Source organism: Lactuca sativa, chromosome 4 (assembly GCF_002870075.4).
Source record: "Lactuca sativa cultivar Salinas chromosome 4, Lsat_Salinas_v11, whole genome shotgun sequence".
In the NCBI taxonomy this organism is placed as follows: domain Eukaryota; kingdom Viridiplantae; phylum Streptophyta; class Magnoliopsida; order Asterales; family Asteraceae; genus Lactuca; species Lactuca sativa.
Window position 1 is genome coordinate 398,720,271 of NC_056626.2, and position 12,665 is coordinate 398,732,935.

The window sequence follows — 12,665 nt, forward strand, 5'->3', positions numbered from 1 at the left end:
TATGCCCTTGCGCCACTACCTGTAATACAAATAAACTGAGTGAGTCAGGCCTGGGAGCCTAGTGAGCATATAGGGCTTTCAACCCACAATAATAATTATAATTAATTCACCAATCAACAATAACCCGATTACCCATTCCCATTATCCTCACTTTACGTCCTTAAAACAACATCTATCTCAAGGGACCTAATCTAGGATTTTCATCGGGACGGACTTTATTGCAAAGGGGTTTCCTCAACAATAGATGTCTTAAAGGCAACCATGAGGGGGATAGAATACACCGGTGAACACATCGTTCACAACACCTACATGTTATGAACCTGCCAGCGTTTCACAGGAAAGTCTAGAAAGAGTTCGTGGTCGTCATCCATATTTTGCTGAATGACCTGATCAACTACAACAATGAGGCCTCTCATCTGTTTATCACACGACAATTATCTACCCAAGTTCTACCCAACATTTTGTAGATAACAATATACATATGCATTTATATGCCATTTAAAATTGATAAGATATTCATTCCAAATAAACAGATAACACATAATCATATAGCACATGTTTCATAGAGAATATCGCATATACTTACTACATTCAAACAATGCTTGTATTAGAATCGTGTTTAAGAAGAGGACTATGTACTCACATAACATGTATTATATAAGAGATACTTTATATCTATGTGTTAGAAGAAAGGGTATATACACTCACTTGATCAGAAGATGATCGAACAACACTACGGCTTGTAGAAGTAGTATTCTTCGGTACATCTGGAAGATCTTCACAAAAATTGGCTTCTTTGAAAAACCGGGCTTCTTGCAGGCAGAGCTTTAGCTCGGGAACTCTGATTCTCGGGATCTTCGGGGCTTCGGGACTTGCTTCGCATCTCGGGATGATACCGGGGCTTCGGGGGGGGGGGGGGGGGGGGGTTAAAGTAGGGCTTAGAGAGAGTATCGGGAGTGAGAGAGAAGAGATGTAGCAACCCAAAACGGCATGCCCTCAAAATCTATTTATAGGGAAAAATTGTTGTACTCACGTCGTGAGTTTCTAATGCTCACGTCGTGAGCTCAGTAGGTCACTGCATGTGCCACTCGTCCACTTGCTCTGGAGGGTGTACAGACTGTGCTCACGTCGTGAGCACTGTGCTCACCTCGTGAGTTCTGACACAGTCTCGAAAATTGTGTTCCAAACTTCAGAAATTCATATCTTTCACATACGAGCTCCGTTTTCAACGTTATTTATACGCACGCGCATGTGAGATTATGCTCTACAACTCTCGTTTAGACTCCGTCGGCTAATTTTGATTTTATTTTTATTATTTATTGTTAGTAGGCCGGAACAGGAAAACTCCGTTAGAAATCATATCTTCTTCATCTGACGTCCGTTTTCGTCTGTCTTTCTTCCGTTGGACTACCATCGATGAGATCTTCAATTCTCATTTAGATTGTTTCGGCTAAATATCGCTCGATCTCATATTCGAACTTCGGGCTGTTTACTGTTAGGCTGAAACTTCGAAAAATCATAACATCCTCATACGAAGTCAGATTTGGGCGTTCTTTTCATGCACACTCTCAGTTTAACATTATCTACGACTTTCGTTTAGATCACCAAGGTTAAATGTCGCTCCAACATAAATTCACTATTTACGTTACGCTGTACCGTACCGGATTTGTCGCGAAACTTCGACATGTCATAACTTCTTCGTTATAACTCGGATTTCAGCATTCTTTATATTTTCGGAAACCTCGTCGCGACCACTACGTCATCATGCATTGATATCGGTCTTATCTAACATTTCATTTTCACGCTTATTTTCATTCTTAATTCATTTAAGCCACACAATTAAGCAATTAAGCATATAATACTTAAATAATACATTCTTATTACATTGCTATTGATGACAAGCCCAGAAACACGGACGTTACAATATAGGGGGCTCACCACCAATTAGGATTTTCACTCTGGGCCTCGTACACCCAACGTACTAAGTGGCTTACGTGTCAAATGCACGCATATGAGTACGCTGAGCGTACACTCGAGTACGCCCCGCGTACTCATTTACCACCTTTCCTCTATGAAGGGCCAAAATGGACAAGTGCTCAAAAGATCAAGGGTTACAAGGTATACTTGGACTTGGGATATATATATATATATATATATATATATATATATATATATATATATATATATATATATATATATATATATATATATATATATATATATATATATATATATATATATATATATATATATATATATATATATATATATATATAGTTTTGTTTTGATTCTACAAGGAATGCGAAAAAAATGAAATAAAAAGGAACCCCAACAATATCATTTTCGACTTTAAGTAACTTATTTGAGTCTACCGACTCCTAAAATAAAAGTAGAATCTGAATGCTTTCATTCAAAGCTGTGAAACCATGATCGTAAGATCAGATGAGATTATGTTACCAAAATGAACCACCATCCAAATTTTCTAACAAATGAGAAGTAAAAATTTTAGATAGTGGGGCCAGCGCTAAACTAAGAGATATGGTCCACGACGTATATGAAGTGTTGATAAAACCGATCAAGTTATGGTACATTGTGGTAATGAGGTAGCTGTAAAGATTGTGAATAACCCGGTTCAACAGGATAGGCTGAAATATATGGAGGTCGATCATTATTTTATCAAAAACCATCTTGATAAAGAACAATTGGACTTTCGTATGTAACCTCAAATGATCGGCTTACAAATATGTCGATGAAAACGGTATGCATTAGAGTTTTTCACATCTCTCTTAACAAGTTGGGAATAATTGACATCTATTCTCCACCTAGAAAAGGGGTGTTGAGGAGAACATATATTGGAGAATTGACTTGTTGACTAAAGCATTTAGTGGGATCGACTCTAATTGATTCTACTATCCATTTCATTTGTTGTATTTTGTATTTCTTCTGCTTCCTTGTTGTATTTAGGCTAATTTATATTGTTTTTTTAGAACGGCTCCTAATCTAACTACTAAACTACCCATAAAATCTCAATTGAGGGGGTCGCTCGTTAGCATTACACCAAAGGCCCTTTGGTAAGCTGATTTATGTTGTGATCTCCTTGTATACATTGGTCCATGGTACGGTTTTTTTAAGAACGGCTTATACACACACACACCACTCTACTCCAAAATCTACATCTTTCATCAACACAACAAAAATTGGAACCCTCAACATTTGGCTATTTGATCCATGAGAAGAGTGCTCATCCCATTGAACACTAATCCACACAAAATATATGTACAAATAGAACGACATCACAATTGAGCCAAGCCAAGCATGCCGAAAAAGAAATAAAAAAACAAGAAATTATGCTAAAATAGGTTGCAAAGCCGAAGCATTCAAGTTAGCATTATGGTTGTATGAATGCAACTCTGCAAGCGTGCATTAAATTGAGTAACATAAATAACCAGTATACAACTAAAATAGAAATAATTCGGGGCAAGCAATGCCAGGTGTGAGCAATGGAAATATATAAACGACCTCAGACTTGAAATTTACCAAACGTGATCATCACAAATAGATCCTAATAATTAGACAAACCACATGTTACTCGTCCATGAGAAAAAGTAAAGAGTTATAATTACAAACCATGCAAGTGTTAATAATAATAATAAATGTTTGAAAATCATTTTAATAGCAAACACTTGACAATGTCATGATGATGATGATGATGATGATGATATGGGCTAGTGGTCATCCTCATGGATGGGTGCAATGGTCCCATATTGACGAGAAGCTGATGCTGTGTAGGATCCAATGGGTTGATATACGGCTCGCCTTGGTGAATCATGAGGCGTGACATCTGTCTGGTGAAGTCCTCCCACTCCCAGGTCCTCCTCAATATGTGGTGGCTGTGGCTGAGATGAGATTGGTAATACATTCAATTTATCATCTATAACTTTATATGCTCTGCAGTAGGACATGTTCATCGACAGCCCATGAATGTGATTCTGTAATAAATCTCTCCTGCAAATATCACCCGGGCCCAAACTAATGTTATGAAATATGATTCATCTGAATACACACACTATTTTATTGAATAAATGTCTGTAATTAATTATACAAGTAAAAATGGAGTTGTTATTAGTGCAAAAGTTTCCACTCACTCATAGCACTTGCTCTTGATAGAACAAGTAAGCATGTCAACATAACCCAGGTAGCATTACTATTAATGCAGAATATAGAGATTATCAACCCCCCCCCCCCCCCCCCCCCCCCCCCCCCCGGGAAGGATGATGGAACATACATCCAAATTTAGCAGATATAGGGGATTGTTTTACCAAATCAGTAATTGTGTTAAAAAAAAAAAAAAACAAGCAACTAGTAAAAGATAAAAACAGAGACTCATACCCAAGAAGGAATCAACAGAATGACCAACCCACCCACGTCCACTGTTTGAATAGTTGTTGCTAGAAGATTAGGTGTCAAAACCTCAAAATCCTGAAAAGAAAAGAAAAGAAAAACACATTGCATATCATCAGGATTCATCAACATTTACCATAGTCAAGAACTTGACCTAAAGTAACTCATTTTAATGTGACTGTGAATTGTGATTTACCTGAAATACACACATGCCAAATGTATTATTGCCAAGAATTCTCTCAGAATCCTCATACCAACAAGGCGTAATTGGTGCAAACTCAAGAAAAATTGAGAAAGGGGGACACTTCTCAAGATCTAAAACCCCATGACGTCTCAAACACTCCACCTGTTTGGCCAACTTCCTATGACTGCAAGATTGCAACATGGTATAGTGATCAATGAACACATAAATTAGTAATTAGCCAAGAAATGAAATTCTAGACATAAGCAACAGCATGACACATTCCATGTAATCACAAAGCAAAACATTCTCTAGCTGCAAACAAAACTAGTCCACAAATTAAATTGGACTCATCCTTACCCTCCCTCTTTTTGTTTTCTGTTACACAACTTACACAACTACTAGTATTGGTATATTCCTTGGTCAGTGCTCATCAACCTTTCCAAGGCGTCCAATTTACAACATCCTAAAATAGGACGCCTCAGTTAAATTTTATACAATTTTCGACAAAAATGATAAATAAATAAAAATCCTACTTTGCAGTCGATGATACCATGTGCGTGTTAAAGTACCTAATTTTTTGTTATAGTATGGATGAAAACGTAAATTAACTACGAAAAAAAAAATTAGAAAAAAACCTTCGAAGTTCAAGTTTATCCTCGTAGCACCAAACAACTTCTTTCGATACAAGGTCCCTATTGCCTTCTTCTTGGCGAAGAATGAAGTAGAGCTTCGCAATCTGCTAGAAAAAAAACCCATGAATGATCCATACTCAAACTCTATAAGCAGCAAACATTTAATGTATACGTATATGTGTGTTTTTGTTTGTGTGATGACCTGATCATGGGGCTGTAAGCAAAACAGGTGCTGTGATTGCTGTGAAAAGAAAGGAAGAACAGAGCCGGTTACTTATTGACTCCTAAAAATACTGATGACTAAATCAAATAAAACCAACGGACTAGGAAAGATAAATGACCAAGTCTTTTGTTGCAAGTTTGGATTAAAGTCCAACATGCTCCCCCTTAATCCGAAATTGCATTTCCAACATCTTTGACTCCCAAAAGTTCCTTCATTTCATTGAATTTGACCCTTGCCATTGCTTTTGTTAAGACATATGCACATTGTTCTTCAGACCTGACATACTTCACGATGATCTTTCCTTCCTCCACACATTCACCTATGAAATGGAACCGAGCTTCAATGTGCTTGCTTCTCCCGTGAAAAACGGGGTTTTTCATCAATGAAATCGCAGATTTGTTGTCTACATAGAGAACAACCGGGTCAACTTGACGTTTGGTTAGATGACTGAGTAGTGCCCGTAACCAAACACTTTGACATGCTGTAGCTGTAGCTGCGATGAATTCTGATTCGCATGACGAGAGTGCAACACTTTTCTGCTTTTGAGAGCACCATGAAATCAGATTGTTGTTGAGGTAGAATGCCATTCCACTTGTGCTCTTTCGATCATCGATGTCTCCTTGCAAACTACTATCGGTAAAGCCTGTCAATGCCACACCTTCTTGTTGTGAATATCTGAGACCACAATGAATAGATCCCTTTACATATCGCAGAATATGCTTCACGGCCTGATAATGTTGGGTTGTGGGTTGCTCCATGTACCTGCTCACAATCCCAACAACATATGCGAGATCGGGTCGGGTGTGAAGGAGATATCGTAAACTGCCAACAATACTTTTAAACACAGTTGGGTTTACGGGTTTTCCCTCACCATGTTTGCTAAGCTGCAGCTTCTGTTCCATTGGTATTTTGGTGGGATTACAATCTGCCATTCCAACCTTCTCTAGTAGTTTCTTTGCATAAGTGGATTGGCTCAATGAAATGCATCCGTTCTCCTGTTTTACTTCAATACCCAGGTAGTATGAAAGAGGCCCCAGATCACTCATTTCAAATTGACTTTGCATCTGTTTTTTAAGCTTTCCAATTTCACCAGCATCGGTACCTGTTATTATCATGTCATCAACATAAATGCCGATAATCAAGACTTTATCACCAATATGTTTGGAATACACCGCATGCTCCACTGGGCAACGACTAAAACCAAGAGTTTTTAAGCTCTTGTCTAATCGAGTGTTCCAAGCCCTTGGGGCTTGGCGAAGGCCATACAACGCCTTGAATAACCTGTACACCTTTGAAGTTTGATTTTCCTTCACAAACCCTTCAGGTTGGGTTACATAAACTTCTTCCTGGAGCTCCCCATTAAGGAAGGCTGATTTCACATCAAGGTGATGAACCTCCGACCCTCTTGATGCTGCAAGTGCAAGTAATAACCTGATTGTTTCCATGCGGGCAACGGGAGCGAACACTTCTTCAAAATCGACACCGTGTTTTTGAACATATCCTTTCGCGACAAGTCGGGCTTTATGCTTGATCACATTACCCTCAGAATCCCTTTTTAGCTTAAACACCCACTTCAATCCAATCGGCTTGTGACCGGTCGGTAGGTCGGTGAGTTCCCAGGTACGGTTTTTTTCAATTGCTTCCCACTCGTTCTTCATTGCAGCCTGCCATTCAGCATGTTTCACAGCATGTGAATATGTTGTGGGTTCGTCTTCATCTATGAAGTACAACTGATCATCATCAAGATCCACTCTCTCAGCCCGAGCATAGACATCAGCAAGTGATCTGTACCCTCCTGGCCCACATTCACTTGAGTCGCTAGTTGGGGAGTCACCAAAATTGGTTGTAAGGGAGTTGCTTCCTTCACTTGAATGAGTCGAAGGCATATCGTGTGCATGTACATTCTCCTGTAAAGAGTCACCTGAACGAGACCTTAGAGTGCTCAAGGGTGTAACAGTACCAGATGGTTCCATTTCTGATTGTGTCTCAAGATTAGGACTCCAATAATCAGTGCTATGCACTGTGAACGATGCAAACTGATTAGAATTATTTTCTTCTTCTTGTGACCAAGACCAACTTCTCTCCTCTTCAAATTTCACGTCCCTACTGATATACAACTTCTCAGTTTTGGGATCATATAACCGGTATGCTTTGGTACCAGGTTCTATGCCCAAATGAATCACCATTTGACTACGATCATCAAGCTTTCTTAAGTATGGCTTTGGGACTTTCATATGACCTACACAACCAAAAATCTTTATGTGACTAACATTTGGCTTCATACCTGACCATGCTTCATATGGGGTACAATCAGTCAATGCTTTAGTCAGAAGTCGGTTCAAGATGTACACAGCATGCCTCACAGCTTCACCCCATAAACTCACTGGTAAAACCTTACTCTTCAACATACTCCTGGCCATTTCAACAATGGTTCGGTTTCGTCGCTCGGCAACACCGTTTTGTTGCGGGCTGTACGGTGCGGTAGTTTGCCTTGCAATTCCGACTTGTTCACAGTAATTTGTAAACTCATAAGACATGAACTCTCCGCCTCGATCGGTTCGTAGTGTTTTGATCCTTTGATTGGCTTGGTTTTCAACTGCTGCTTGATATTTTTTAAACGCACCAAATGCTTCATCTTTGTTCTTCAACATGTAAACCCACATTGCACGGCTGTAATCATCAACAAGTAATAAAAAATACTTGTTTCCACTTTTTGTTGGTGGTGAGATTGGTCCACAAAGGTCAGCATGAACTAATTGAAGGGAGACTGTGGACCTATTATGGGATTGAGGCGGGAAAGGGTTCCGGGTCTGTTTACCTACCAAGCATCCATCACAAAGTTGATTTGGATGATGTATTTTGGGAAGACCATCCACAAGACCTTTTGTAGCCATAGACTCCAGAGCACCAAAGTTCACGTGACCGAGACGGGCATGCCATAACCATGCAGCCTCATCCAACTTTGCCATTAAACACACATTTTCACATTCTTCAAGGGTTACTTTGTATAACCTGTTTGGGGATTGACATGTCTTTATAATAAGCTTCCAATGCCTGTCAAATACCCATAATATTTCCCCATCCATGAAAACCTTATTACCGCCTTCTGCAAGTTGACCCAAACTTATGATGTTATTGCATAAGTTTGGTATGAAATACACATCTCGCAACAGCCTTTGTTCGCCATTTTTACACTGGAATAGAATTGAACCCTTGCCCTCGATACGAACCACAGAATCATCACCAAACTTCACTCGACCCTTGATGCTTGTATCCAACTCTCTAAACTTTGATCTCTGACCCGTCATGTGATTGCTAGCGCCATTATCCAAGCACCACAAATTGGATTTGACAGACTTATCTTCTTGTGGTCGGAGCTTTGGGTTCACATACTTTTCATGTAGCAACACTACATCAGAAACCTCTTCCATGCAAGCTGCCATGAGAAGAGCGGGTTCATCTTCATGAGTATGTGCCAAGAGTGCTTCCTGTAGATTTCTTTCACGCCGAGGCTTACGACACTGTGATGCGAAATGCCCGATATCATCACAGTTGTAGCATCTAAGTGTGTTATGGTCACGACTCCCACCAACACCTCGTCCTTGTTCACGATTTTGTTGCTGTGAACTGTTATGTTCACGATTTTGCTGATGTGAACTGTTATGTCGGCCACCTCTTCCGCTACTTGTTCTTCCTCGGCCCCTACCTCGTCCTCTGTTAAAGTTCCTATTTTGTTGTTGATGGTAGGATTTACCACTAGAAGATGAATCTCCTTCTTCCTTTTTCTTACTTCTTGATTTCCATTCCTCTTGAGTCAGGAGTAGCTGGGTAGAGACGTTATCAACTTGCCCACGAACACGCTCCTCATGAGCTTTAAGTCTTCCTACCACCTCTTCGACCAACATCGTGTCGAGATCACCAAATTGCTCAATAGTAGAAGCTATGTGTAAGAACTTCACAGGGACTGCTCTTAGGAATTTCTTAACCACATATGACTCTTCTATTGTTTCTCCCAAAGCTCTGATGTTATTTACAATGTTGTTCAACTTCATTGCAAAATCATCAATACACTCTGTCTCCTTCATCATTAGACACTCGAATTCTGCCTTTAATGTCTGAATCTTAGCATTCTTCACACGATCAGCACCCAAGTACATTGTTCTCAATGTCTCCCATGCCTCCTTTGCCGATTTCTTTTCCGCCAATGATAACAACATCTCTTCCGGGATACCTTGATAAATGGCAGCCATTGCCATCTTATCCTTCCTCTCTTCTAAAGTTTCTTTCGGATCTGAGGGCTCTACCGCGTCCCAAACTCCTTGGGCTTGCATGAAGACCTTCATTTTTATGGCCCATGCAGTGTAGTTGTTCTTGGCTAACATCGGGTAATGAAGAGTAATCTGACCATCTTGCTTCTTTCCATCCATAGGGGTATTACGAGGCATGTACTTTGGCATACATCAACTTCAAACTGGAGAGCAACCTAGTATGCTTTGATACCACGTGTAAGCAAAACAGGTGCTATGATTGCTGTGAAAAGAAAGGAAGAACAGAGTAGAACAGGGGATTAATTACAAGGGTATTTTTGGGGCAATTTTCTGCTGTATTCACCTTATAAAAGACTGCAACATACAACTCTTTAAATAATAAAAGACTTCCAATAAACTAGGATCACGACTACCACTATTTCAATAACCAACCGGTTACTTATTGACTCCTAAAAATACTGATGACTAAATCAAATAAAACCAACGGACTAGGAAAGATAAATGACCAAGTCTTCTGTTGCAAGTTTGGATTAAAGTCCAACAGGGGCTTGTCGCCGGATATGACGAAGATAGAACGCTGTCCGATTGCCAACCCGTTACGAATTATGGCTCTCGTCCGTTCATCCGCCTTCACCTTCTTAATCACCGTATTCATCATTCTGTTATTCATCATTTTGTTCGGCTTCTATGTTAAACCTAACCTGTGGCTGTTGGATTTTAAGGTAACAAAATCGGCATAGACACCGGCCTTGACGTAAGAAAATGGGCCATGCATGACACCCGACTCTGGCCTGGTTTAGGACGTTTAGTTTAGATGTTTAACGTTTCTATATAGCTTAATATTAGGGAAAATGAAATAAATGTATAATGCATTTTTTATTTGCAATAGAGTTTGTTTTGGGTTTATATATACTCTTTCAATTTGTTAAATTGTATATATTTAGTCTTTATGTCCGGCTACTAGGTAAGCTGGAAAAATTAATTAATAGGGTAATATATTTCTCACTTTGTACACATTTAGTCATTTATTTATTTTTTTTTTTGCACATCTAGTCCTTAATATTTTTTTTATTGCAGGAATAAGTCTTTGTTATCTTTGTATATATTCGGTACTTATGATCGATTTTTTTAATGTTTTCTAATGACATCCTACGTGGGACAATCATTAATAATGCGTTTGAGGTTGTTTATGTTTATGACCATAGCGGTACTCGTAACAAAAAAATAATGTAAATTACACGGATGATCCATGTGGTTTGGAGAAACTTGCACACTTAGTTCATGGGCAAGATTTTTAACTCGGATGATCCCTAGTATTAAAATTTGTAACCCGTCTGGTCCTTACTACATCTGAAATGAATGTATTGCCCTTATTTGTTTATTTTCTAGTTTATTATTATATAAAATAAATATAAAATTAAAATTAAAAAAATAATCCAAAAACCGCCTCATCTCTGCCTCTCCCCCTGTCCAATTAGAGCTCTCTCGCCACCGTGCCACTATCTGTTTCCTTCCTTCACGTATACAAATTAAATCAATTAGCCATGGTACAAATCCATTAAAAAAAGATGTAGAGAAAAACTAGAAAAAGCCCAAAGAAATTGATTCAAAATTCTAGAAATCCCAAAATAAAAAGCAGATCCACCGCCATTGTGCCACTTAATTCTTCTTCATCCCCTATCACAAATATGAAGAACGCCACACACCACCATCATGGGTTCGATCGTGAATGGAAGGAAGTAAGAAGAATCAATTTGTGAAATCTGTATGGATATAAGGATATTGATTGAAGGTAGAGGTGAAGGACTGAGTAAAACAGAAACCAACCTAAAAAACACATGAATGCTTCGCATTGTTTGGCTTTAAAGCAAGTGTCTTTTGATTTGGTTTTGAAAAACACAAGTGGATTTTGATTTGGTTCTGCTTTTGTCTTTAAATGTATGCTTCGCTTAATGTTCGGGTTTGATGTGGATTAGTCTCAATTTCAATATTGGTAGAAGATTTGAGTTCAAAATTTCATCAGATTCTTGTTGGAAAATGTGGGGAAGAAGTTGAAGGACTTCAGATGGTGGAGGATAGAGGGATATCTAAGGATTTGAGTTGATTCCGGTCATATGGTGGTGCTAAGGGATTTCCATACCTCTATTTATCGATTTATTTCTCATAAAAATCCATGGCAATCATCGAGAAGAACTGGGGTTTCTATACCTGTAGTGGTGTTGATTATGATGGCATGTGCGGAATAAGAAAAGATCTAGTGAATCATCATAGAAACTCAAGAACACAAGGAGTAAATAATTCTTTGTAAGCTCGTATTAGATCTAGAAAGGATATACAAATGGGCTTGTACACAATTTCTCTCTCTAGTCTAACACTCCAAATGGTTCCTTACATAATGGGAGTCACTCACTTCCTATTTATAGGAAAAACTCAGCTCATTTACACGTACAAAAGGGAAAGCCCAAGACTCCACATCCAAGCATGACTTTGCACCCTAACATTCTCCCCCTCAAAGTTAGGATTGGATGTCCCGGCTTCAGTATCCAACGAACTAGCGCGATCAAGACCAAACTCCCCCTCGAAGTAACACCGGTCTTCAAATCCGCAAATGCATATCAAAATAACCCGAGAAGCTTCGAATACCCATCATTCTCCCCCTTTTTATAATAAAAAAATGATTATAAAACCCATTAAGGGTGAGAAGCGCCCGAGGAATAAACTTCACAATACTCCCCCTTGATGTGTACCAAAAATGAATCAGCAAAAATCTTGCATGGAAAAACAAACACGAAAAAGCCTAAAAAAAATTCCAATTTGTGAAAATTTGACTTTTTGGGTGAAAGTTGCAAGATTTTTCAAAATCCGGGTAAAAAATGTCACTTTCTGAATTCTGCAGGGACCCGTTGCACCAAAAATAGTCTAATATGCGAAAATCTAGCCAATTTGCGAAACTGAGC